The sequence below is a fragment of the Artemia sp. Qi Xiang Cuo genome, chromosome 17 (assembly GCF_049724085.1).
Source record: "Artemia sp. Qi Xiang Cuo chromosome 17, ASM4972408v1, whole genome shotgun sequence".
NCBI classification, from domain to species: Eukaryota; Metazoa; Arthropoda; class Branchiopoda; order Anostraca; family Artemiidae; genus Artemia; species Artemia sp. Qi Xiang Cuo.
This window is the reverse complement of record NC_142810.1, coordinates 54,137,339-54,160,911: the sequence shown is the minus strand read 5'-3', so window position 1 is coordinate 54,160,911 and position 23,573 is coordinate 54,137,339. Positions and strand designations below refer to the sequence as shown.

Here is a 23,573-nt window from a genome sequence, read left to right as displayed (position 1 = left end):
GCACACACTAAACTGTTCTCAAAATGCTTGTTGATACACCCTTTTGATAACCTTCATACAGATGGCGTGTTGTGATTCAGTTTTCCATCTGGAAACTCCCTGAAAATTTCCCCTTCGTACTATCAGGAGTATTTGTAATAGTAGTCACAATAGAAGTATTAGTTTTTGATACTAGCAGTAGTAGTAGTAGCAGTAGTACTATTACTTGCAATAGTATTAATGTATTACCTTTTGGTCAGTCGAACATCCCTCTCATCATGTCCTGAAAGTTTCAATTTAATGCACTTAGCTGTTTCTTTGACATTGCTGATATGTCCTTTTAATAACATGTATATTCATATAATTCTTTAAATTTTCATCTTAATGCACTTAGCCTTACAAGTAGTTGTTATAGAAGCAGTAGTTAAAGTAGTCGTAGCAATAAATACAGCAGTGTTAGTGGTTGTAATATTAGTAGTTGTGTGCACATATTGCCTTTTGGTCAATTAATTTTCCTCTCTAAGAACTCTCTGAATGTTTAAACTTAAAATTCAGATCAATTCTTGAGATATGTTCTTTTGACAATTTGCATGCACTTAGTGTCTTTTGATTTAGTTCAAATATCCCATCAGTATTTTAAATGTAGTAGTGTTGCAGTATTAATAGTAGTGGTTGCGGTAATAGTGGTGGTAGTTGTAGTAGTAGTAGCATGCAAATATATTTTTTTTGGTCAATCGGTCATCTCTTTTATCATTTCCTGAAAATTCCAAATTCCTATATTCAGTCGTTCCTGAGTTAAGCACTTTTGACAGCCGTATACACATAATCAGTTTTGATTTAGTTCAACACTCCCTCCAACATTATCTGAAAGGTTAACCTGAATGCACTTTGTCTTTTTGGAAAGTCAATAACATACGCTGTATGTACAATGGACAGATCGCCTAACTCGTTTCCTTTGCCCTGAGGGTTTTGGGGGGTTTACACCCCCAAAAGCATAATTTCTGAACTTTTCAACAATGTTGAAGAAAATAGAAGCTCAAAAATTTAACTGGATGTTTGTATTGGGCGTAAGTACGGGGGTCACCACTAATTGGTGCAAAAATGGCGCAAAAAGGTTGCTATGCCACTTACTCGAGGGGGAGAACCCCTTGTCGGCCCAAATGTTAGTGGGATTCCCGTGCTTACGCCAACGGTTCTTTTACTATCAGGTTTACTGATAGGACCTTTTGTTGCTACCACCATTGTTCGTGGTGTTTAGCCACCAGTGTTATACCGGTAGGCCACAACTCCACTGGCGTGGTAATATACGGGTGTCACCAGTTATTGGAGGGGAAAGACCCGACCCCAAAATATAATGTGATGCCGCGTCTACCGCACTGGTTCTGCAAATATCGGGTTTGGTACTACCCTATTTACAGTATACCCTGTCCCACGGTATGATAACGCGATCGAGTCGTCAAATGGCCACTTTCTAAAGCCAAATGTACCCGCCTTGGGTTACGGCTAGAAAAGCTCTAACTCTCTCCTTGGAGGTAACAAACCTCCCTGTCAATATAATAATGACGGTACCTCGTAGCTCTATTCCTACCCTGCCTGGGTTACGGAAACTATTACACAGTTTGTAGAAAATACCTTACTTGTATTCTTCCAAAAAGGGTCATAATAATCCCACATAAATATATCTCCCCGAACGGGATCTAAACGCAGACTAAACCAAAATAATATTTTGTACACCACTGTTCATAGGGGTGGACCTTCGCTTAGCCCAGCCATTCCCCTCCATCCTCATTCAAACCCAATTCTACCTCTTAGCTTTATCTTTCAATGACTCCGAACCAGGAAGTACAAAATAGAACTTACTTCAAAGCTTACTTATTGCGACGCCCTTAACTTATGACCGCCCATGCGCTACCTTGGTCCACCCTTACAAACATAAACACTTAACCTCAACTTTACAAAATCCATTTGCCTTCTCTCTTCCACCAGGGTCTGTGCTTCTACTTCCACTGCTTGGCTCTGGATCGGTCGTCATCTACACGTCTCTACTGTAGGACCATCATGGTCTAAATCGTATAGCATCCGCATTAAATTTTGGAAGTTGAAGTTCCCAAGATCCGTAGATAATAATTGTGCGCAGCACAATAAAAACAAAAAAAAAATTTCTCGCTCTCATGAAGTTACATTTGAGAGGAGCAGAGAATCAGTTTCTGACACATATGATGATGCCAGCCATCATGAAAAATTGGCTGCACTTGCCTCTTAATTTCCATCTGTGGAAACAACCCCACATCTCAATAAAATAGTAAATTATCCCATGGCATAATTTCAAACAATCTAAGGCTGGAAATGCAATGGCCTGTGAAAACGATAAGGTTACTGGGAATGAAATAAAATTTTGAGGGAACCATGAATCGCCTTTTGTCTGGGTTTCCTCCCCTGGGATAATTAAATAAAGAATATGCGTTGATTCTAATTGAAAATGAAAATTGGATACATCTCCCACTGAATACAATTTGCCGGAAATTATTTTTGGTTCCCATGAAGAATAATAACTATGAATAGGGTTACTGGACAAAGGTTTGGGTGAAGTATGAAGTGACTGGGAGAGAGTATCCCCCAAGGGCTCCAGATCAGAATGGCAAAATCTCGGTAAAGGGATCACAACTTGTCCGCCAGTTGTGCATTGAGAAAAGGGCTATCTTTCGCGACTTCCCGCAGGGGATCTTCCCCAAGGGATTCCCCCCTCCCCTCATAAAGGATCGACATATCTTTTGAATTGATAATACTAATCTCAGATTCCTTTCCAAGTTTTTCCAATCCGATTCGACATTCCATATCTCCCAACTTTCCCCCAACCCGTTGTAGGTCATTCTTGTTTATTTTATAACCATCTTGTTTTATTCCCCATCGGTCTTTGACCTCTTTTTCCCCCTTATTATTTATGTTATCAAGGCACAGCCCATCCAACATTTTATTTTTCTCCCTATTATTTATGTTTTCAAGGCACAGCCCATCCAACATTTTTATTTTTCGCCACTGCAGGCTGAACTTCCAAATTCTGTCTCTTTTTTGCATTCCTCTTTTCATCTCTACTTTTCTCAATTTTTTCTTTTACGTAAAATAAAAACTCATCGTTAAATCTGAATTGGACTCCAGTGTCCGCCATCTTTGACTGCATTACGTTATTGTAGCCCCGTTTAATAGCTCTTTTCTCTGTTCTTATTCTCTTTGTTTTTACCGCAGAAACAAATATTTCGTTATCAAATGGGAACTGAATTTCGACATTTGGTTTTTCATATTGTACTAAAATTTGCCGAACTTTGCGAGGAAAAGCGCGTACAATAAATTTCGTCTCATTTTTCTCTGATTCAATCAGTGCTTCATTCTGGCCTGTACTTGTTAGCGTCTCATATTAATTAAAAGTGTTCTCAAGTTTTATATTATCTGTAAAATTTTCTGAAAAATCATTCTCGCGCGTCTTATTTTCAATATTATGTGGTCTGTTTACTTCCGTATCCCATTTTTGTAGATTATGAACGTTTTGAACACGAGTATCAAGTATTTCGTTTTTCCGACAGGGTGGCACAGCCTTCCAATTTATTTTATGGGCCGGTCCACCTTCCCCCGTAGTCAGCGAAGTTGTATATTTTCTCGTAAATTTTATAATTTTCATTTTCTCGCGATTGATTCTTAGACAAATTATTATGGCTATCTGACAGCCTAGAAGTTAGATGTGATAAAATATCACTTTCTGGAATTCCCCAGCGGGCTTCTATTAGACCTATCATGTGTAATGTTTAGGTATTTAATCTGTATACCGATCGCGCCAACTGCGTCGTTGAGGTTTAAAGCTGTGAACCTGCACCTTATAAGTTTTCTTATCGCGCCACTTGTAACGCTAAGGATTGTGCCAATTGTGCCATCAAGGACTGCGCCACAGCAATGGGGAGTAGGGTAAATGGGTGACCGCGCCACTCTCAATCTTAGAGAGAAAATAAAATATGTAGCTATATAAGTGTAACCTCTTTTCCTCGAGTTATCTTCAAATCAGATTGCTTAGGGAGCGCTGCCTATGGAGTACAATTGAACTAGTTATCTACTGTGCGCTAAGATACATACATATAATAAGAAAAAACACAAATAGAAAAGTAATGGATTTATTAAACTTACATTTCAGGTGTACAACAATGCATGTATATGAGCAAGGCTTCACTTCAGTCAGAATAATAATTTCATAATTGCTCGGAGAATGGTCGGAACTTAATGTCTGTAATCATAATGTCTTGGTTCTGAATAATAATAATAATAATAATGACTGCCTCGAAAAACACTTCTAACACTATAAAATACTAGTCTTGATTCTGCGCGCTAAGAGTTATTTCACGATTGGCCCAACTCCCGTGGAGGGCCCGCTACCTTGTACTTATGTTTGCAAACTAAACTCATTATGCTAACTGCCAAGCTAATAATTTATTTTCGATATTTTGATGATTAAACATTCATACTCCTATTATAACTTATACTTTCTGTGAACTTTGTATCTCGTGATTTTTTATTGCCAAGTATCTTCGCGAAATTCAAAACCATCTTCCTTGTTTAGCTGAGAATAAAATGCATTTTCTCTTTTTCTGATTAAGAATTTAGACTCAAGTTTGAAACGGGATTTAAGCTTAATTAGGGGGAGTTTAATTTACGTCGGAAATTTAATGACGTCCCGTCATTAGGATTTGCTTGCCCTTGGGTTTTTGAAATATTCGCGATTTATTTACTATTTGTCCTACATGATTTTAATTGACATTGTATTATTTTATACTTTTATTTAAGCTTAATCAGGAGTGGTTAAAGATTTTCTGTATTACTTTTCTTATTTTATTATATATTCTTTTCTAATGTTCCTCTACCGGACTAAGATTATCTATGGTTATAGCCTAACTACTATACTCAGGATTTTTTTTGTTTTTTTTTATACATCTAACACTAATGACTCAAACATTTCCAACAAGGTTGGGGCTATTCTACTTTTACTATAAGATTTTTTTTTGAAGATTCACCTTTTATAAGTTTTCTTCTTACGCTGACTATGGGATAATTATTTTTCCTATCTACGCTAAATTAAATGAATAATACGACAACACTACACATAACTCTATCTGAATACCTAGCACTACATATAAAAACGATTTAAAACACACACTATTGAGTTCACTACGTTCACTGGTAAACATTAGAACACTTTCACTGGGAATGTTTGTTATGTAATATTAATGATAGGTTATCGGAATTGTTAAGTTATCGAATTTATTAAAATGTGACATATGCAAATTCACATCTATTTCACCACCTTACATGTCTCTTAGCGTACACACTCTTTCTGTTGTAAATTATGGTCCTTTACTCTTTTCGTCTTGTGCAAAATTTTTTTTAAAACACTTACAATATAGTTTCTTCACACACTAGTCCGAGCATGGTTATGTTCATCTTGGACGAAACGCTGTCTCTAATTGTCAAACGGAAAATGATACTTCTAGGTACAGGTGATTGGAATTTTGGTATCAGAGTTCATTCTCACCTGATGTTTTTGGATAGTTCATAACGTGCTTTATCATTAAGGGGTTGAACACTGGGATCGCGTTGATAATAAATGGGTTGATTTTCTTCTCAGCATATCATTCTTGGGATATTTTAAAGTACATAGAGAATGTGTTTCTCGCATAAAATTGTTCGTTTGTTCACTTAGAGATTAGTTCTCTCATAAAATTGTTCGTGCACGGCTTGCATATATTAGCTTTCGCGGTGATTCCTTGGTTAATCACAGGGGAATTGATGTTTGGATTTGGAATGGTTCGACATCAAACTTTAGTGACTCCTTCAACATATTGTCTTTAACTTGTGGGAGGATTATATTGTCACTGAGGGGTTAGTCACTGGGGTTACTTTTGGTCCGTTTTTCAGAAATTATCTCGTAACATTTATGGGATAACAGAGATAGGAACTTTTCGCTTGTATAGAGGTGATAGGATGGGTTCCGAGAAATGGTCAAAAGGGATTCAACGCGTGAATCTGCAACATGTAAATTAATTGGGTTCATTTAGTATCATAACTATACAGTTATATGGTATATCAGTCCACGGGGTTTATCAAGGATGATGCTTATGCACTTACATCTTATGCTGATCGATGGGGTTCTCAGGATTGTTATGTTTATATAATTCAGTAATGCACTGGAAACTGAAATTTATAGATAGTGTTACCTGATACAAAATATGGTTTGTGATCGAGGAACAATGATCAAGGTAACCGTAATTTTTGTCCTGGCTTCGTTGCCTGTAATTTATGGTGAGTACTCTTCGTTGGTTGAGGGATGATGAAAATAGATGCTAATGGCTTTTATCTGTACTAGGCTACATGTTGTTATGATTGATTTCAAGTAATTTATTCTTTTTCCAGTAATAAAAATAACGAGGCAGAATCACACGTTCTTTAAAATGAGTAGTCATAATACATAATAGGTAATACGATTGAGTACATTTTTGCGCTACAAGACAATATTGAACAAATACGCTAATGTTATTACACATATATTGATTTTAACAAAACGACATTATTATCATGTTGGTTTCAAATAGAATTTCCATTGGGAAACCTTAAAAAGAATTTTATTATATTTTGTTTAGAAAAAGAAAACGACTATATAAGACTTATTTAATCCTTCAACACTTATCTAATTCTCTCTTAGATTTAAAGCAATCATTTAAACATAAGTTACTCTATATCTTTAAATTTGAGGTCTCAGTTTACAACATGTTTCATGCCTTCATTGTTCACGCACGTCCGTGCTGTTTAAGAAACGCAAGTTGCAGCGTCCTAGCCGCACAGTCTTACGTAAGCGACACTTACAATGAGGGAACAAGACATAGCAAGGACGAGTGGAGACCTCTATATGCACTCGTTTTCTAATGTCTCCCTTTTTATTGGCCTAGGCATTTTCATGGGGTTCCGGGTTTAACTTTTGTATTTCTGCTGTTTCCCCGTGTTCTTCCTTTGGGATTTGCCTTCTTAGTCCCAAATTTCTTCCATAATTAAAAGTTAGTAAGGTTCTCATAGTCAGGGAAATCATGAATACGAAACATACGGTCAGTAGTATGTTACACCAGAAATTGGTTGAGAATAATCCGTATCTCTTATCCACGTACGTTAATCTTTGGTCTTCATTTTGTAAGCCTTAATGTCCCTTTATTCTTTTCTATTTTGGACCATATTGAGGTTTTCCTTTCCTCACTTTCTATATTGGGAACAGTGTACGACATGTTGATTGCCTTAAAATTGATTATTTTAGGACTTATTATATTTGTGCTTGTGGTAATTAACATGTTGAGCCAAATTTTTCTATAGTATTTTTATAGTTGTATGATTTTTACTCGTAAGGTAAAAGTTTTTAAATTATTATTATTTTATGACGCCTATCCGTTAAAAACATCTTAATCCTGTGACTAAGGGCAATTCCATCTATCAGGTTTTTTAACCGTTCTACCTGACTGTGTCGTTACTTTTTCTTCTGTTTCTTGCGGTTTTTTCTATTTAGGTCTTGCTAGCGATATAAGATCAAACTTTTTGTACTGTTTTTTAAAAAATTCTTGCCCTTTTAATTTTGTTTATTTCGCATGAGCGGCTACTGAAGTCGGTTTTGATTTCCCTATTTCTTTAACTACCATATGGTCTGATTCACCGTCAGATTCTGTGGAACTGGTTTCCGATGATTCCGCATTAGAACTTTTAGAAGTGGCAATTTGTGTTTTTGAGGTATCACCTGCCCTTCCTTCGTAAATTTCTACTCCTCTGGAAGTAGAGGGTTTATTCTCTAAGTCCTCACTTTGAGTTTTTAATTCAGGAGAATCAAAAGTTCAGGTGTTCCTCCACTGTTTAAATTCCATGTCTTCATGGGGATGGGGCATTTTTTGCACTAGTGTTTCCCTCAGTGAAGTCCATTGTTTGGGCTTGACATTGGACACAGTTATATCATGATATTGTCCCTGCTGGTCATCCGTGCGAGTTTTCCGAGGCAACGTGCTTTGCCTTGTTTTTATGGGGAAATTTATCAAATCCATAGCTTCTCGTAAATTTGTTTTAATCGAACCTTTAGGAGGAGTTTTCTTTACATTAATACCCGGAGTTTCTACGGCTCTGTTCAATTATTCCTGCAGGGACGGGGGTCTCTCTATTGGGGTTTCTGGGGAAACCATATCGTCTGGAAATCTTTTGGGGGGACAAGGGGTCGAAATTCTGTCGGGAAAAAATTGGGTTTCCGGAGCTATCGTATAATCTAAATCTCCTGCGCTCTCCGATGATGAACTTTTTGGACCTTTTGGCGTTTTGGTCCTTACTGGTGTTAAGGATTTTCTCTTGGGAATAACTATATTTTTAATACCTAAAAATTCTTAAAAGTTTTCCTCATCACTATCATTTTCAAAATAATCTTGTTTGAAATTAAACGGTTTTAACTCGGCTAACCTTGACTTAGGGGGCTCGTCTTCTGCGTCTGACGAATCGGTAGACGAGGGACGTGATACCTATCTTTCAAGGAATTTGGCTCTTTTTATTCGGCTAACACGTGCCTTGTAAGTTCTTCCTTTATCGGGGTTCGCCATTTTAAAAGTAAAAACGTTATCGTACTTTTTGACTATTCTGTACGGTACAGAATATTTATTGGAAAGGTTTTTTTCCTTCATTCTTTGCCTCGTTCTTTAGGTAGACGCAATCTCCTATCTTAAAGTCTGTTCCCTTTGACTTTGGATTGGTTTCTTAACTCTTGGTTTATTTTACATTTTTCCAATTCTTGCCTAACTATCTTATAAGTTCTTCTCATCCTATTTATGAATTCTTGTTTGTAATCCTCCGAGTTATTGTAATATTGCCGGGACTCAATAATCTCATCATGCGGGATTCTAAAATCGCGACCAAATAGTAAATGAAAAGAGTTGTCTCTGGTTGTTTCTGAATAAGCAGTATTGATTATGTTAGTTAAGTAAGGTAAGAATTTATCCCAATCGTTCCTGTTGTCTTTTGTGTAAATGCTTAATACATTCGAAAATATTTTATGCCTATTTTCTATTTTACCATTAGCTTGTGGATGATAAGGGGACGTCACCAATTTCTCTATGTTAAAAAAACTCATTAATTCCTTTGTTTCTTTTAAAACAAAATTGCTTCCGTTATCTCTTATAACCTTGTTTGGAATGCCAAACCTTAAAAATAATTTCGCTAACGCCTTATCGTGGCGTACGTGCCTTGATTCTTCAATGCTTTTGCAAAAGTAAAACCAGAAAAGTGATCTATAACTGAAAGAATACAAGCATGGCCTCTGTTGGAAACAGGTAGGCCTCCACTGGTTCCGTACAAATCGAATGAGACAATATCAAAGGGGAACCTTGCTACCGAGACTCTTCCCATTGGGGGGTTAGGATAGGCTTGGGTTTTTTTCTTAAGTTACATGCTTCGCATGTGCTCACAAATTCTTTAAGTTTTGTTACTGCCGACGACACGTAAAAATTTTGTTTTAATTTATGGAAGTTTTTCGTTATTCCTAAATGTCTACCTATATCTGAATGAAAATATTCGAATGCAGGTATTATTCAGTTTTGGGGTAATACAGGTATTATTGAAGTTTTGTTTCTATTTGCCTCAGCAGTTAAAATTCTACATAAAATTTCTTCATCAAGATCATAGAAAAAATTTTCTATATCTTTTTGTAAGAGTTGTGAATTTATCTGGTAAAGCATCAACATTCATAAAATAATTCATAAGTGCTAAACACATTTCGTCCTTTTTTTATTTCTTTTTATATTTTCCAAGGACAAGGGACAATAGTTATCCTTATTTTCTTTTACTGTGTCCTTGACTTTGTTTTTCTTACATTTATGTTTACTCTTAGTATTGATAGCGTTAATTTCGTTCTCCTCGGCTTCCGATGGCATATTTTCTGGGAATCTACTCAAGAAGTCACAAGCTGCATTTTGTTTGCATTTTAAATATTCAAATTCGTAATCTAGATCTTGGATTTTCATAATCAATCTGGCTAGAATTCTCGTGGGGTTTTTAAAAGGGCGCAGGTACTGCAAGCTTTTATGGTCTGATCGTAGTATAAATTTTCTACCAATTAAATAGTTTCTAAATTTATCCAAGTGGTGGATTATAGATAATAATTCTAAGTTTGTGGCGGAATAACTACTTTTGCCTTTTGATAAAGTTCTACTCGAATAGCATATAATTTTTCCTATTTTTTTTTGTTTAGGCGTTCCCTCTAGAGGATTAGGGTTTTCTACCGGGATTATTTGCGAAAGAACAGCGCCAATGCCGTTTAAACTTACATCAGTTGTAACTACAAATTGTCCATTCTTAAAATCAGGCAACGAAAATTTGAGTTCCGAAATGAGTGCCTTTTTGACACGGTCTAGGGAAGTTTGAGCTTCCAGGGACCAGGCAACATTTTGGGAGTTTCCTTTAGTCACTTCAGTTAGGGGTTTCGCAGTTTGGGGGTAGTTGCGCCCGAATTTTCTAAAGTAACCAGTAAGACCTAAAAATCCTCTTAATTCTTTCATAGTTCTAGGGGGTTTGAGGTTTTCAACACATTTTATTTTGTCTGGGTCTGGGGATATCTTTCCTTGCGTCACTACTAATCCTAAAAATTTAATTTTCGGTTGAAATAAATTTACTTTTTCGGGCCGGCATTTTAAATTGCACTCTGAATTTCTCGAACACTTTAGCTAGTGTTGCTAAGTGTTGTTCAGCGTTTTCTCCTACACATATGACGTCGTCAACAAAATAAATGATATTCTTTAGTTCTCTTAATAGATGCAATAAAGGTCTACATAGCGCGCTTGAACCTGTCTTGAGTCCAAAAGGTACTCTTAAGTATTCGTAGGAACCACATTCAGTTGTAGAAAATGCAGTTTTATGGACATCTTTTCCGGCTATTTTCACTTGGTGGTAGCCTTGGGTAAGATCCAAAGAAGTAAAAATTTTGTTTTGGCTTGAGATAGAGTCAAGGATTTCGTCTATTCTTGGTAAAGGAAATTTATCACTAACTACTTGTTTGTTAAGGGCTCTGTAATCTACTACAAGTCTTAGATCACCATTCTTTTTTGGAAATAAGATCACTGGTGCAGAATACGGACTTATACTGGGGCGTATAATCTCATTTTTTTCTAATTCTTGAATTTTATTTTTTAACCACTCTGTGCTTATACGGTACACGATATGGCTGTTTCGCGGCGGGATTACTGGTAGTTAGAATTGAATGTTCATTAAACGGTATCAGTGCGATATCATATTCGGATGTGGAAAAAAACATCTTTAAAATTCCATAACAATTCGCATAATTTCTCCTTAAGTTCTAAGTCCGTAATATGATCCTTATTAAATTTGATTATAAATTGCGACTTAGTTAGAGGGTAATTGTTATTTGAGGTTTTAATGCCGTTAACAAGGTTTCTTTTGGAATTTTCCCACCTATCTAAATCATTCTCCGAGATAACTTGGATTTGAACGAGACACGTTCCCTTTTTTATCGTAATTGTATCATTTTCGTGGTTATTGGTTACCCAAATAAAACCTTCTCCTTTGTCATAAGATCTGTTTTTCGCATAACAGATTTTCAGGAATTTCATTCGTCGGGATCGGATTTGCTATCCATTGGTTCAATCATCTGTGATATTTGAATTCTTTGCATCGTTTTGGGAGGGACTTTTGTTTTACGTATTGCGAATCCATAATATTTTTCTTTGTTTTCATTGTCTATTAAACTTAGGCTGGCGCTATCCGCCAATAACATTGGCTGCGCCTGAACTGCATTGAGGTTCCCTACTTTCTTCCATAATTCCACTATTTTCTTAATTTCATTCGACCTATATTCTCGCATATCTCCTATTTTTATTTTTGAAGATTCATCCCACTTATTATTTAAATTTACTTCATTTCTGCAATGTCTCCCTGAATAAGGAAACAAATTTGTGATTGTGCCATGTCCTCTTTGTACCGTGACATGAGGTTCAAAAGATTGCGACATTATGCCGCCAGAAATTTTATTTACTGTTACATTCTCTTTGTAACCTCTGTTACAATTTCTTAAGGTAGAAATTCCTTCCCCTACCTTAGCCGGGTAGACAAGCCTTTCGTTCGCTACGTCCAACTATACCTTAGTCGACCTAAAAAAAATTTGTGCCGATAATGGCCTCATATGGAAAGTTATTGCATATTATAAAGTTTGTCGGAAAAATTCTATTATCCCTTTTTACGTCTAGGCGAATTGAACCTTTTGCATCCAATCTATGCCCTGTTACACTATTTAAATTGGGATTATTAACATTCTTCCGTCGCCTAATTTGCGGAGGTAACTTATTAAATACGCAAGAGTTTGTTATATTAACCGTGGCACCAGAGTCAATTAGGGCCTTAAAGTAAACATTTGCCATACAAAAATCATTAAATATAGGTAACTTATTATTACTATCACTAAAGGACGGTACTACTTTTGGGTTGAACCTATAAAATATTCTAGGCGCCCTCTGGGTCCAATTTATTCTTCTGAGTGGCCTGAAACGTTTCCCTGCGGATTTATTTCATGCGTCGGTGCCTGCAATAGATATTCGGATATGTTCATGGAATCTCTAGCTAATTGATTTATATTTGTTTGCCGATCTTGCCATAAATTATTATGGTAGTTTGGATTTCTTGCGGCAGTGCCAGGTGCTGGCGTCGACTGCAAATGCCGTCGGCTTGGAAAATTTGCATTTCCCGTCGGCAAATTTTCGGGGTTTCTATATACCATCCTTGCACCGTATTGGTTTTGACGAGTATTTAGGTTTTCGAATCGATAATTATTTTGTCTATTGGGGGGAGGGTTATACAAATTCTGTTGGTACGCATTATGAGGTACTAATTGGCGTAATTATCCCTGGCTATAGCCTTGTGCACCATTGGCGCTAAAATTTGTTCTCCCGAACAAATGGTTGCCATAATTTTGCGTATTACCGACGGCATTCCCTGGTGGGCGATTTGTGACATAACGGCACTCTATCGCGATATGCCCAGGTCGATTACAGTTATAGCATTTTACAATTGTGAAACTATTTCCATAATTGATTGGTTTAATGGGCTTTAAATGTACTGTTTTCTGCCTATTGGGTTCTTGTGTTTTATTTCTTTGTGGCACTGGGGAGTTATCCCTTGAAAAGAAATTTGGAGAAGCCTGACTTTCAAGTGAGGCTAGTCTTGCGGTCGATTTGCCTAGGCTATTTATTTTTGTTTTACTGTGATTTGCCACAATCATATCAATCTCGATCATTCGTCCTACCTTCTGAACTGCAAGATCCAGCGTCTGAATGTTTTGGATATTACTATTCTATATAATTTTGGGGGAAGCCCTTGCAAAAAGTTATTTAGTATGATTTTTTCATACAATTCTCCTGAATTTTTACCGAATATCGCTTCTACTGAGATTCGTATATTGTGAAGATATTCTCATACATTCTGTGAATGGTCAAAGCATACCATTTTGTGTTTTAATTTATTCGTTGAACTAGTTTCGATAAATCTATCTTTGAATGCTATTAACAATTTTCCAATTGTATTAATTGGCAAATTGTCATCACTCCCTATAGTATTTTCAATTTGCTTTAGGAAGGTTAAGGCCTGCCCTCTTAATCTTAGTAGGAGCATACCGACTAACGTTTCTAGCTCTGTTTTTGTTACTTCTATAAATTGGGCCTATTGGATATTAAATTCGTCGATATCGGTATGTCCATCATATTGTGGAATAGACTTTGTTATTTCTATATTTTTCGCGACCAACTTTTGCGCAATTAATAGTTCGCTTAATTCTTCCGACATTTTTGCGTTTGAATAATTCAAAATAATTCATGTCCCTATTATAGCCTAGTGGTTATGGGCCTATACACTTTTTCTTATAAGTCTGTATCTATCCAATGATTTAAAGTTTGTATTATAACTAGTTCGCATGTTTTCCTCCACGTTTACGACCGCGCCAAATGTAATGCTTTGTGATTTAAGCTGTATGCCGATCGCGCCAACTGCGCCGTTAAGGTTTAAAGCTGTTAACTTGCACCTTATAAGTTTTCCGATCGCGCCACTTATAACGCTAAAGATTGTGCCATCGAGGACTGCGCCACAGCAATAGGGAGTAAGGTAAATGGGTCACCGCGCCACTCTCAATCTTAGAGAGAAAATGAAATATTTAGCTATATAAGTGTAACTTCTTTTCCTCGAGTTATCTCCAAATCAGATTCCTTAGGGAGTGCTGCCTATGGAGTACAATTGAACTAGTTATTTACTGTGCGCTAAGATACAGGCATATAATAAGAACAAACACAAATAGAAAAGTAATTGATTTATTGAACTTACATTTCAGGTGTACAACAATGCATGTATATGAGCAAGGCTTCACTTCAGTCAGAATAATAATTTCATAATGGCTCGCAGAATGGTCGGGACTTAATGTCTGTAATCATAATGTCTGGGTTCTGAATAATACTAATAATAATAATGACTGCCTCGAAAAACAATTTTCTAACATTATAAAAACACTAGTCTTGATTCTGCGCACTAAGAGCTATTTCACGATTGGTCCAACTCCTGTGGAGGGCCCGCTACCTTGTAATTATGTTTGCAAACTAAACTCATTATGCTAACTGCCCATCCAATAATTTATTTTCGATATTTTGATGATTAAACATTCATACTCCTATGGTAACTTAAACTTTCTGTGAACTTTGTATCTCGTGATTTTTTATTGCCAAGTATCTTCGCGAAATTCAAAACCATCTTCCTTGTTTAGCTGAGAATAAAATGCATTTTCTCTTTTTCTGATTAAGAATTTAGACTCAAGTTTGAAACGGGATTTAAGCTTAATTAGGGGGAGTTTAATTTACGTCGGAAATATCCTTAGTAGGAAAGAATTTTATTTTTTTTTGTATTTTAAATATATCACATACTACTCACGGTACACATGGTTCTTTTAAAGTCTTGGTGAAATCTTTCTTCTTTCTCTCTAGCTCTTTTATCATTCTCCTTTTTTCGTTCTCTGGCTATTCTATCAGCCTTTTCCTTTTGTTCTCTATCTATCCTAATATTCTCTTTTCTTTGTTCTCTAGCTATCCTCTTTTTCTCTGTGGCTATCCTCTCTTTCTCCATGAAATTTTATATACGTTGTGTCATATCTATTTGAGTCCTTTTTTTGCGAGCCCTTGCGGGATCTCGATTCAACACTGCTCCTTCTACTTGGACCACTTTGATTCCGTCTGTCATATTTCTTCTTAATTCATTTTCTGAATCTGTTCGTTCTCTATCCACATTGTCTCTTTCTTTTCTTTATAGGCTACTCTAGCCGTTTCGTCCTCTTTTTTATTCTTTCTAATTTCATCTTTCTCAGCCTGCATTTTCCCCTCATAGTCTCGGTGCTCTCTCTCTCAAAGGCCTTCATATTAGCCTTTCTTTCTATTTTTCTACTTTTTCTGTGGGCTTCACTCGCCCTTATTGTTCTTGAGTTAATCTCATCTCTGTCTGACATAATTTCAAAATTTGGTTAACTGAAATTACCTCTTCAGTCTAAATGAAAATTCTTTTATCCATGTAACTTCCGGTCTCTCTTTATCCTTTCGTGAAAAATTGTTTCCTTTTAATTTGCCGATTCTACGTGGGCGGCGCAGCCTCCCTTGTCCACAAGTTAATTATTCGCGTGATCTATTGATTCTTAAATTTTATTACTTATTATTATCCGACTAGGAACAGCTCAGATAAAAAAATTCTCTTTGAGATATTTTTTTATATATGTAGCCACAATAGGCTACTCTTGTAGGCTAAATTATTTGTCTCTTCGAAAAAGCGGAATTCTTTTACTATCAGTGCTGTTGATAACTCCTTTTCTAGCTGCCACCACTTATTGGGAGTAAGTACGGGGGTCACCACTTATAGGTGCAAAAATGGCGCAAAAAGGTTGCTATGCCACTTACTCGAGGGGGAGGACCTTGTCGGCCCAAATGTTAGTGGGATTCCCTGCTTATTCCAACGGTTCTTTTACTATCAGGTTTACTGATAAGACCTTTTGTTGCTGCCGCCAATGTTCGTGGTGTTTAGCCACCAGACCACCAGTGTTATACCGGTAGGCCACAACACCACTGGCGTGGTAATATACGGGTGTCACCACTTATTGGAGGGGAAAGCCCCGGCCCCAAAATATAATGTGATGCCGCGTCTACTACACCGGTTCTGCAAATATCGGGTTTGGTACTACCCTATAAAGTATACCTTGTCCCAGGGTATGATAACGCGATCGAGTGGTCAAATGGCCACTTTCTAAAGCCAAATTTACCAGCCTGCGGTTACGGCTAGAAAATCTCTAACTCTCTCCTTGGAGGTAACAAACCTCCCTGTCAATATAATAATGACGGTACCTCTAAGCTCTATTCCTACCCTGCCTGGGTTACGGAAACTAGTACACAGTTTGTAGAAAATACCTTACTTGTATTCTTCCAAAAAGGGTCACAATAATCCCACATAAATATATCTCCCCGAACGGGGTCTAAACACAGACTAAATCAAAATAATCTTTTCTACACCACTGTTCATAGGGGTGGACCTTTGCTTAGCCCAGCCAATCACCTCCATCCTCATTCAAACCCAATTCTACCTCTTAGCTTTATCTTTCAATGACTTCGAACCAGCAAGTACAAAAATAGAACTTACTTCAAAGCTTACTAATTGCGACGCATCTAACTTAGCAACAAAAATTTAGCCTGTCTTTTGAGATTATACTTTAAGCAAATGTAATTAAGAAAACGAAAACAGGTCATTTATCTGAAAGGAAAAGAACCAGAAGTGGAGCCCCAACAGTTTGGTTTTGGGAAAGGATGGGGGTGGGGCATTGTTGCCCTCAAATCCCTTTTGGCTCTTAAAAAGGTTCCTATAACTCCCAATTTTCAATCAAATGCCCCATCTGAAGTTTATATAGCCAGCTATTCCATAAAAGCCTTATATGGCTAGTGACATAACTGACAGCCTTTGCCCCAGGGATCTGTGGGGTTGTATCAACCCTAGAGGTATTTTTTTTATGTCATTTGGACTATTTTAAATAAGATGGTCATGTCACAATTTTAATCAGATGCGTTTGGAGAAAAGAGGGCCTCTGGGGGGGGGGCTTATCACCCTTTATCATTTGTCTCTAAAAAGGGAATTAGAGCTTTATATTTGAATTAAAAGATCTTTCTCTAAAGTTTGTAAGACCACCCATAAAAAAAATTTAAATGCCATAGCTTACAAACCTTGCCCCCAGGTTCAGAGGGGTTGTTTCACCTTCAAAGGCCTTGTTACATAATCTCGAGACTATTTTGAATAAATTGGTTATCTCAAAATTTCTATCAGACACATATAGGGAAAAAGGAAGTGAGGGAGGAGGGGGGAGGCTAGTTGCCCTTCCGATCACTTTGACTTTTAAAAACCCACTGGGACTTCAGATTTCCAATCCAATGAGCTCCTCCGAAATTTATCCAACCACTCCATAAAACCTTATATGCCCTGGTGAAATAACCTACAACCTTTGCCCTGATGGCTGTATTGAGGAGGGGGAAGGTGGTTGTCATCCTCAAAGACATAATTTCCGGACCTTTCAACTACGCTGAACAAAACAGCTATCTTAAAATTTTTATTGGATGTGTTTGGGGAAATGATGCACATAGGGGGCTTGTTGCCCTCCAATCACTTTTGACTGCTGAAAAGGACATTGCCCCTTTTAATTCCCAACTTAGTCAGCCCTTTTTTGAAGTTTCTACGAGAATTCCTTCTATACAATGTGCATTGGTCTAAATAAATAAAAAATAATATTAATTAATTGTGCCCACATCTTTCTGTACTTCGCACTGCTATTGTGCTGCCTATGATATGTTGATCATATGATGATCATAAGTTAGGCAGTTAGCATTAAACAAAAATATTATCATAAACCTGTTTCAGATTAGAATGTCTCTTAAATGTTGCCCTTAATATAGAAAAAGGAAAAATTTATTACTGCATATTTGTAATGACCTTGGTAATATAAAAAGACTAGGCTATTTGGCACACACTGCATTGTCTTTATGAACGGTTTAATTGAAGCACAAGAATGAAATGATTTTTAGAAGGGTTCATTAAGTGGTAAATATAAAGATAGAAGTATGAATAATTTTTTTTAATTTTGGAATCCATTTATTTATGCTTTTTATGCCTATCTTTAAAACAATTTTCTATTTTAGGTCCTCCTGGATTTCTTTGGAAGATATAGCTATCAAATTCGTTAATTGTTCAGATTTTTAATATTTCTAATTTTCCTGAGTAGCCAAGACAAGCTGACAGTGTATCTGATTCAATTAGTGAAAGATGGACAGTCTCAACCTCTTCGGAATCACAGCTGTGAAGCAAGGTAATTAATATTCCACTTGATTAAGCCAAGCTGCTTTAAATTTATGTTTTTTTCTCATAGCATTGTGTGGAAAAAGTTTCTAATGAATACTTTTGATAGGTCGTGATGGGTTACAGTAGTTTGCAATGTAAAATCTGATTGTCATGTGTTATTAAGTACTGATTATTAAGTCAGTAAGTACCTAATTTTAAGGGGCCATTATGTTTTATGAAGTTTTCACGCTAGTTGCAAAAGACCCAAGAGACACCGTGCAGACAGAAAGTTGAATTGCGTTCTTATATTGTATTGCGAAGTTGCTTAATTTCGATCTAAGGGTTTTTTCTATACTTGAATTCATTTTCATTTTTCAAGTTAAGTTGTTTTCTTAACGTTTTTGAAGTTAAAATTTTTATCTCATTAAAGCTATTTGATCTAGCCTCACTAGCCTGACAAACCTTGAATTATTTTCAGACTTCAAGAGAATTTTGAATACAAATCAATAAAATAACTCGGAAGCTCAAAATCATAAAACAGTCGGGATCACACTTGTGTATTTCATAAGGGTATTATGGTCAACTCGCAAATTTTTCTCAAGGGAATTAATAATCCTGCTTTAAACTTTATTTAACCTCTGCAATATTTCCTTGATAAAACATTTTATAAGTAATTCATTTGGATAATAATAAAAAATTCTAATGCAAGTAAAGAGCAAACATAAAACTTAAAAAACGCTTAGAAAGTTTTTTTGCATACTGATCAATGGCTGGCACTGTACAGGTACTGATCTTTTGATTCACTGCATTTGGCCAGGAGTGCAGGGCATAGTTGGGGGCAAATCATCTGAAGAATTTGAAACCTAAATCGAAAAAAAAAATTATTGTTTAACAGTCTATCTAACATATATCGGTAAAACTAGTGCAGATAAACCTAGTGATGTTGCTTCCCTATTTTTGTATGATTATAGAAAGCTAGCGCTTTACTAAAAACACGAAACAATCTAGAAGTCTTGTTAACGTAAAAGCAAAGTGATTAAGGAAACTTTAAAAAAATAAGCATTTTAGGATTGTGGCTTTTTTTTTGTTTAATTTGGTATCACTTTAGCACAATGAACTCATTCTAATGATTAGATTTTACTCTGGTTCTGAAAGGGATATTTCAAGATTAGTTTGTAGACAAGTCCGAAGTGAAGCCATCTTGATAGTATTAGCACTATAGACCATCTTTATAATTTAAAACAAGCCTGAAGTGAAGCCATCTTGATAGTATTAGCACTATAGTCCATCTTTATAATTTATTTGAAACTCCATTATATAGAGAGAATTAACCGGATTTCTCGAGTCCATATTATGGTTATTTATTCTTCATTTCGAGTAATACTAAGCTTGTTTTTTACAACTTAAAATTGAATATTACTCACTATTGGTATTAAAGCTGTTGAGACCAAGATGTTACCTCATAAATAAATCCAATATTTTTATATCCTTTCCAATGACTTTAAGGTTTATAAAATAATATCTATTTTTATGCTGAAGTTTTAGGATAATTTAATTGTATACTGAAAGTTACTAATATGACAGCTGATGTAAGAGTATGAAAAGCGTCATAGATTAGTTTTTGTTATCAGGCTATGCACTCACTTTTGACTCCTAAATCAATATTCTTGTTTTTATACTTGGCTTTTGTGTTTTCAGTACAGCGCTAATTTTCCATGATCATAAAAAGTATAGGGAAATGTTATTAGTAGGTTTATTTCTATTAGTTTTATCGATATATGTTAAATAGACTATGAAGCAATAATTTTTGTTCGTTTTAAGTCTCAACTTCACTCTTTACTTCCCTCAGAAAAACTTTCTTCTTTTTAAAATTAATCTAGCACAGCTTTTAATTTAAATTCAATGTAGAAGCAACACTGACATGATATTTTTTTATTTTTTTTTTAGAGTTGGGGGTGGGCAACCTCCCTCATATTCGGGATATTTTCCGTTCGTTATAAGTTTTAATGTTGCTCTTTACTTCCAGTCGAATTTTTTTTATTTAATTTGCGACGACTTTTCAAAAATGCCTGGAATCCCCCCTCCCCATATATAATTTATCCTGAAAACTTTCCCCAGAAACTTGTTTTCATTAAAAACGTCCCTCGTGCCCCCCCCCCTCTCTGTTAAAATTCCACCCTAAAATATGTCCGGATATTTCTCAATAACAAATACTAGGCTGTATGTAAACAATGGGCAAATTGAGTAACTTACAGCCACTTCTTCAGACATTATTGGGCTAAAAGAAACAAACGAATTGACAAATTCGAATATTTAATTTTTTACTGAAATGCTAAGAGAAAATGTTAAAAAGTTTTTAATGTCCCATAGAATTCTTGCCGCAGCTATTTTAAAAAGATAGCCACCCAAATAGCAGCCAAAACAAACATTCTTCCCTAGTCTTGCCTTAAATCCTTCCAATTGTTTGCAGGGAAACAATGTGTGCTTGGTTTTTAATGTCCCTTAGAATTTTTGCTGCAGCTATCTTAAAAAGATAGTCACTCAAATAGCAGCCAAAACAAACATTCTTCCCTAGTCTTGCCTTAAATCCTTCCAATTGCTTGCAGGGAAACAATGTGTGCTTGGTTTTTAATGTCCCATAGAATTCTTGCTGCAGCTATCTTAAAAAACTAGCCACCCAAATAGCAGCCAAAACAAACAGTCTTCCCTAGTCTTGCCTTAAATCCTTCCAATTGTTTGCAGTGAAACAATGTGTGCTTGGTTTTTAATGTCCCTTAGAATTTTTGCTGCAGCTATCTTAAAAAGATAGTCACCCAAATAGCAGCAAAACAAACATTCTTACCTAGTCTTGCCTTAAATCCTTCCAATTGTTTGCAGGGACACACTGTGTGCTTGGTTTTTAATGTCCCATAGAATTTTTGCTGTAGCTGTCTTAAAAATATAGCCAGCCAAATAGCAGCCAAAACAAACATTCTTCCCTAGTCTTGCCTTAAATCCTTCCAATTGTTTGCTGGGAAACAATGTGTGCTTGGTTTTGAATGCCCCATATAATTTTTGCTGCAGCTATCTCAAAAAGGTAGCCACCCAAAAAGCAGCCAAAACAAACATTCTTCCCTAGTGTTGCCTTAAATCCTTCCAATTGTTTGCAGGGAAAAAATGTGTGCTTGGTTTTTAATGTCCCAAAGAATTATTGCCGCAGCTATTTTAAAAAGATAGCCACCCAAATAGCAGCCAAAACAAACATTCTTCCCTAGTCTTGCCTTAAATCCTTCCAATTGTTTGCAGGGAAACAATGTGTGCTTGGTTTTTAATGTCCCTTATAATTTTTGCTGCAGCTATCTTAAAAAGATAGCCACCCAAATAGCAGCCAAAACAAACATTCTTCCCTAGTCTTGCCTTAAATCCTTCCAATTGTTTGGAGGGAAACATTGTGTGCTTGGTTTTTAATGTCCCATAGAATTTTTGCTGCACCTGTCTTAAAAATATAGCCAGCCAAATAGCAGCCAAAACAAACATTCTTTCCTAGTCTTGCCTTAAATCCTTCCAATTGTTTGCAGGGAAACAATGTGTGCTTGGTTTTCAATGTCTCAGTATTTTTGCTGCAGCTATCTTAAAAATATAGCCACCCAAATAGCAGCAAAAACAAACATTCTTCCCTAGTCTTGCCTTAAATCCTTCCAATTGTTTGCAGGGAAACAATGTGTGCTTGGTTTTTAATTCCTATGGAATTCTTGCTGCAGCTATCTTCAAAAGATAGCCACCCAAATAGCAGCCAAAACAAACATTTTCCCCTAGTCTTGCCTTAAATCCTTCCAATTGTTTGCAGGGAAACAATGTGTGCTTGGTTTTTAATGTCCCTTAGAATTTTTGCTGCAGCTATATTAAAAATATAGTCACCCAAATAGCAGCAAAACAAACATTCTTCCCTAGTCTTGCCTTAAATCCTTCCAATTCCTTGCAGGGACACAATGTGTGCTTGGTTTTTAATGTCCCTTAGAATTTTTGCTGCAGCTATCTTAAAAAGATAGCCACCCAAATAGCAGCCAAAACAAACATTCTTCCCTAGTCTTGCCTTAAATCCTTCCAATTGTTTGCAGGCAAACAATGTATGCTTGGTTTTTAATGTCCCATAGAATTTTTGCTGTAGCTGTCTTAAAAATATAGCCAGCCAAATAGCAGCCAAAACAAACATTCCTCCCTAGTCTTGTCTCAAATCCTTCCAATTGTTTGCAGGGAAACAATGTGTGCTTGGTTTTCAATGTCTCATAGAATTTTTGCTGCAGCTATCTTAATAAGATAGCCACCCAAATAGCAGCCAAAACAAATATTCTTCCCTAGTCTTGCCTTAAATCCTTCCAATTGTTTGCAGGGAAACAATGTGTGCTTGGTTTTTAATGTCCCTTAGAATTTTTGCTGCAGCTATCTTAAAAAGATAGCCACTCAAATAGCAGCCAAAACAAACATTCTTCCCTACTCTTGCCTTAAATCCTTCCAATTGCTTGCAGGGAAACAATGTGTGCTTGGTTTTATATGCCCCATAGAATTCTTGCTGCAGCTATCTTAAAAAGATAATAGAATTTTTGCTGCAGCTATCTTAAAAAGATAGCCACCCAAATAGCAGCCAAAACAAACATTCTTCCCTAGTCTTGCCTTAAATCCTTCCAATTGTTTGCAGAGAAACAATGTGTGCTTGGTTTTTAATGTCCCATAGAATTTTTACTGTAGCTGTCTTAAAAATCTAGCCAGCCAAATGGCAGCCAAAACAAAAATTCTTCCCTAGTCTTGTCTTTAATCCTTCCAATTGTTTGCAGGGAAACAATGTGTGCTTGGTTTTCAATATCTCATAGAATTTCTGCTGCCGCTATCTTAAAAATATAGCCACCCAAATAGCAGCCAAAACAAACATTCTTCCCTAGTCTTGCCTTAAGTCCTTCCTATTGTTTGATGGGAAACAATGTGTGCTTGCTTTTGAATGCCCCATATAATTTTGCTGCAGCTATCTCAAAAAGGTAGCCACCCAAAAAGCAGCCAAAACAAACATTCTTCCCTAGTGTTGCATTAAATCCTTCCAATTGTTTGCAGGGAAAAAATGTGTGCTTAGTTTTTAATGTCCCATAGAATTCTTGCTGCAGCTATCTTAAACAGATAGCCACCCAAAT

At 36.2% G+C, this 23,573-nt stretch overlaps 1 protein-coding gene across 1 annotated transcript in view; it reads left to right on the top strand.

Moving 5' to 3' along the window:
• Nucleotides 1-23,573, top strand: part of LOC148942350 (uncharacterized) — a 118,734-nt gene that overhangs the window by 30,004 nt on the left and 65,157 nt on the right. Inside the window, exon 2 of the mRNA XM_089103303.1 lies at nucleotides 18,276-18,442. The gene's annotated coding sequence lies outside the window, so the exon portion shown is untranslated. The remainder of the gene's footprint in view (nucleotides 1-18,275; nucleotides 18,443-23,573) is intronic.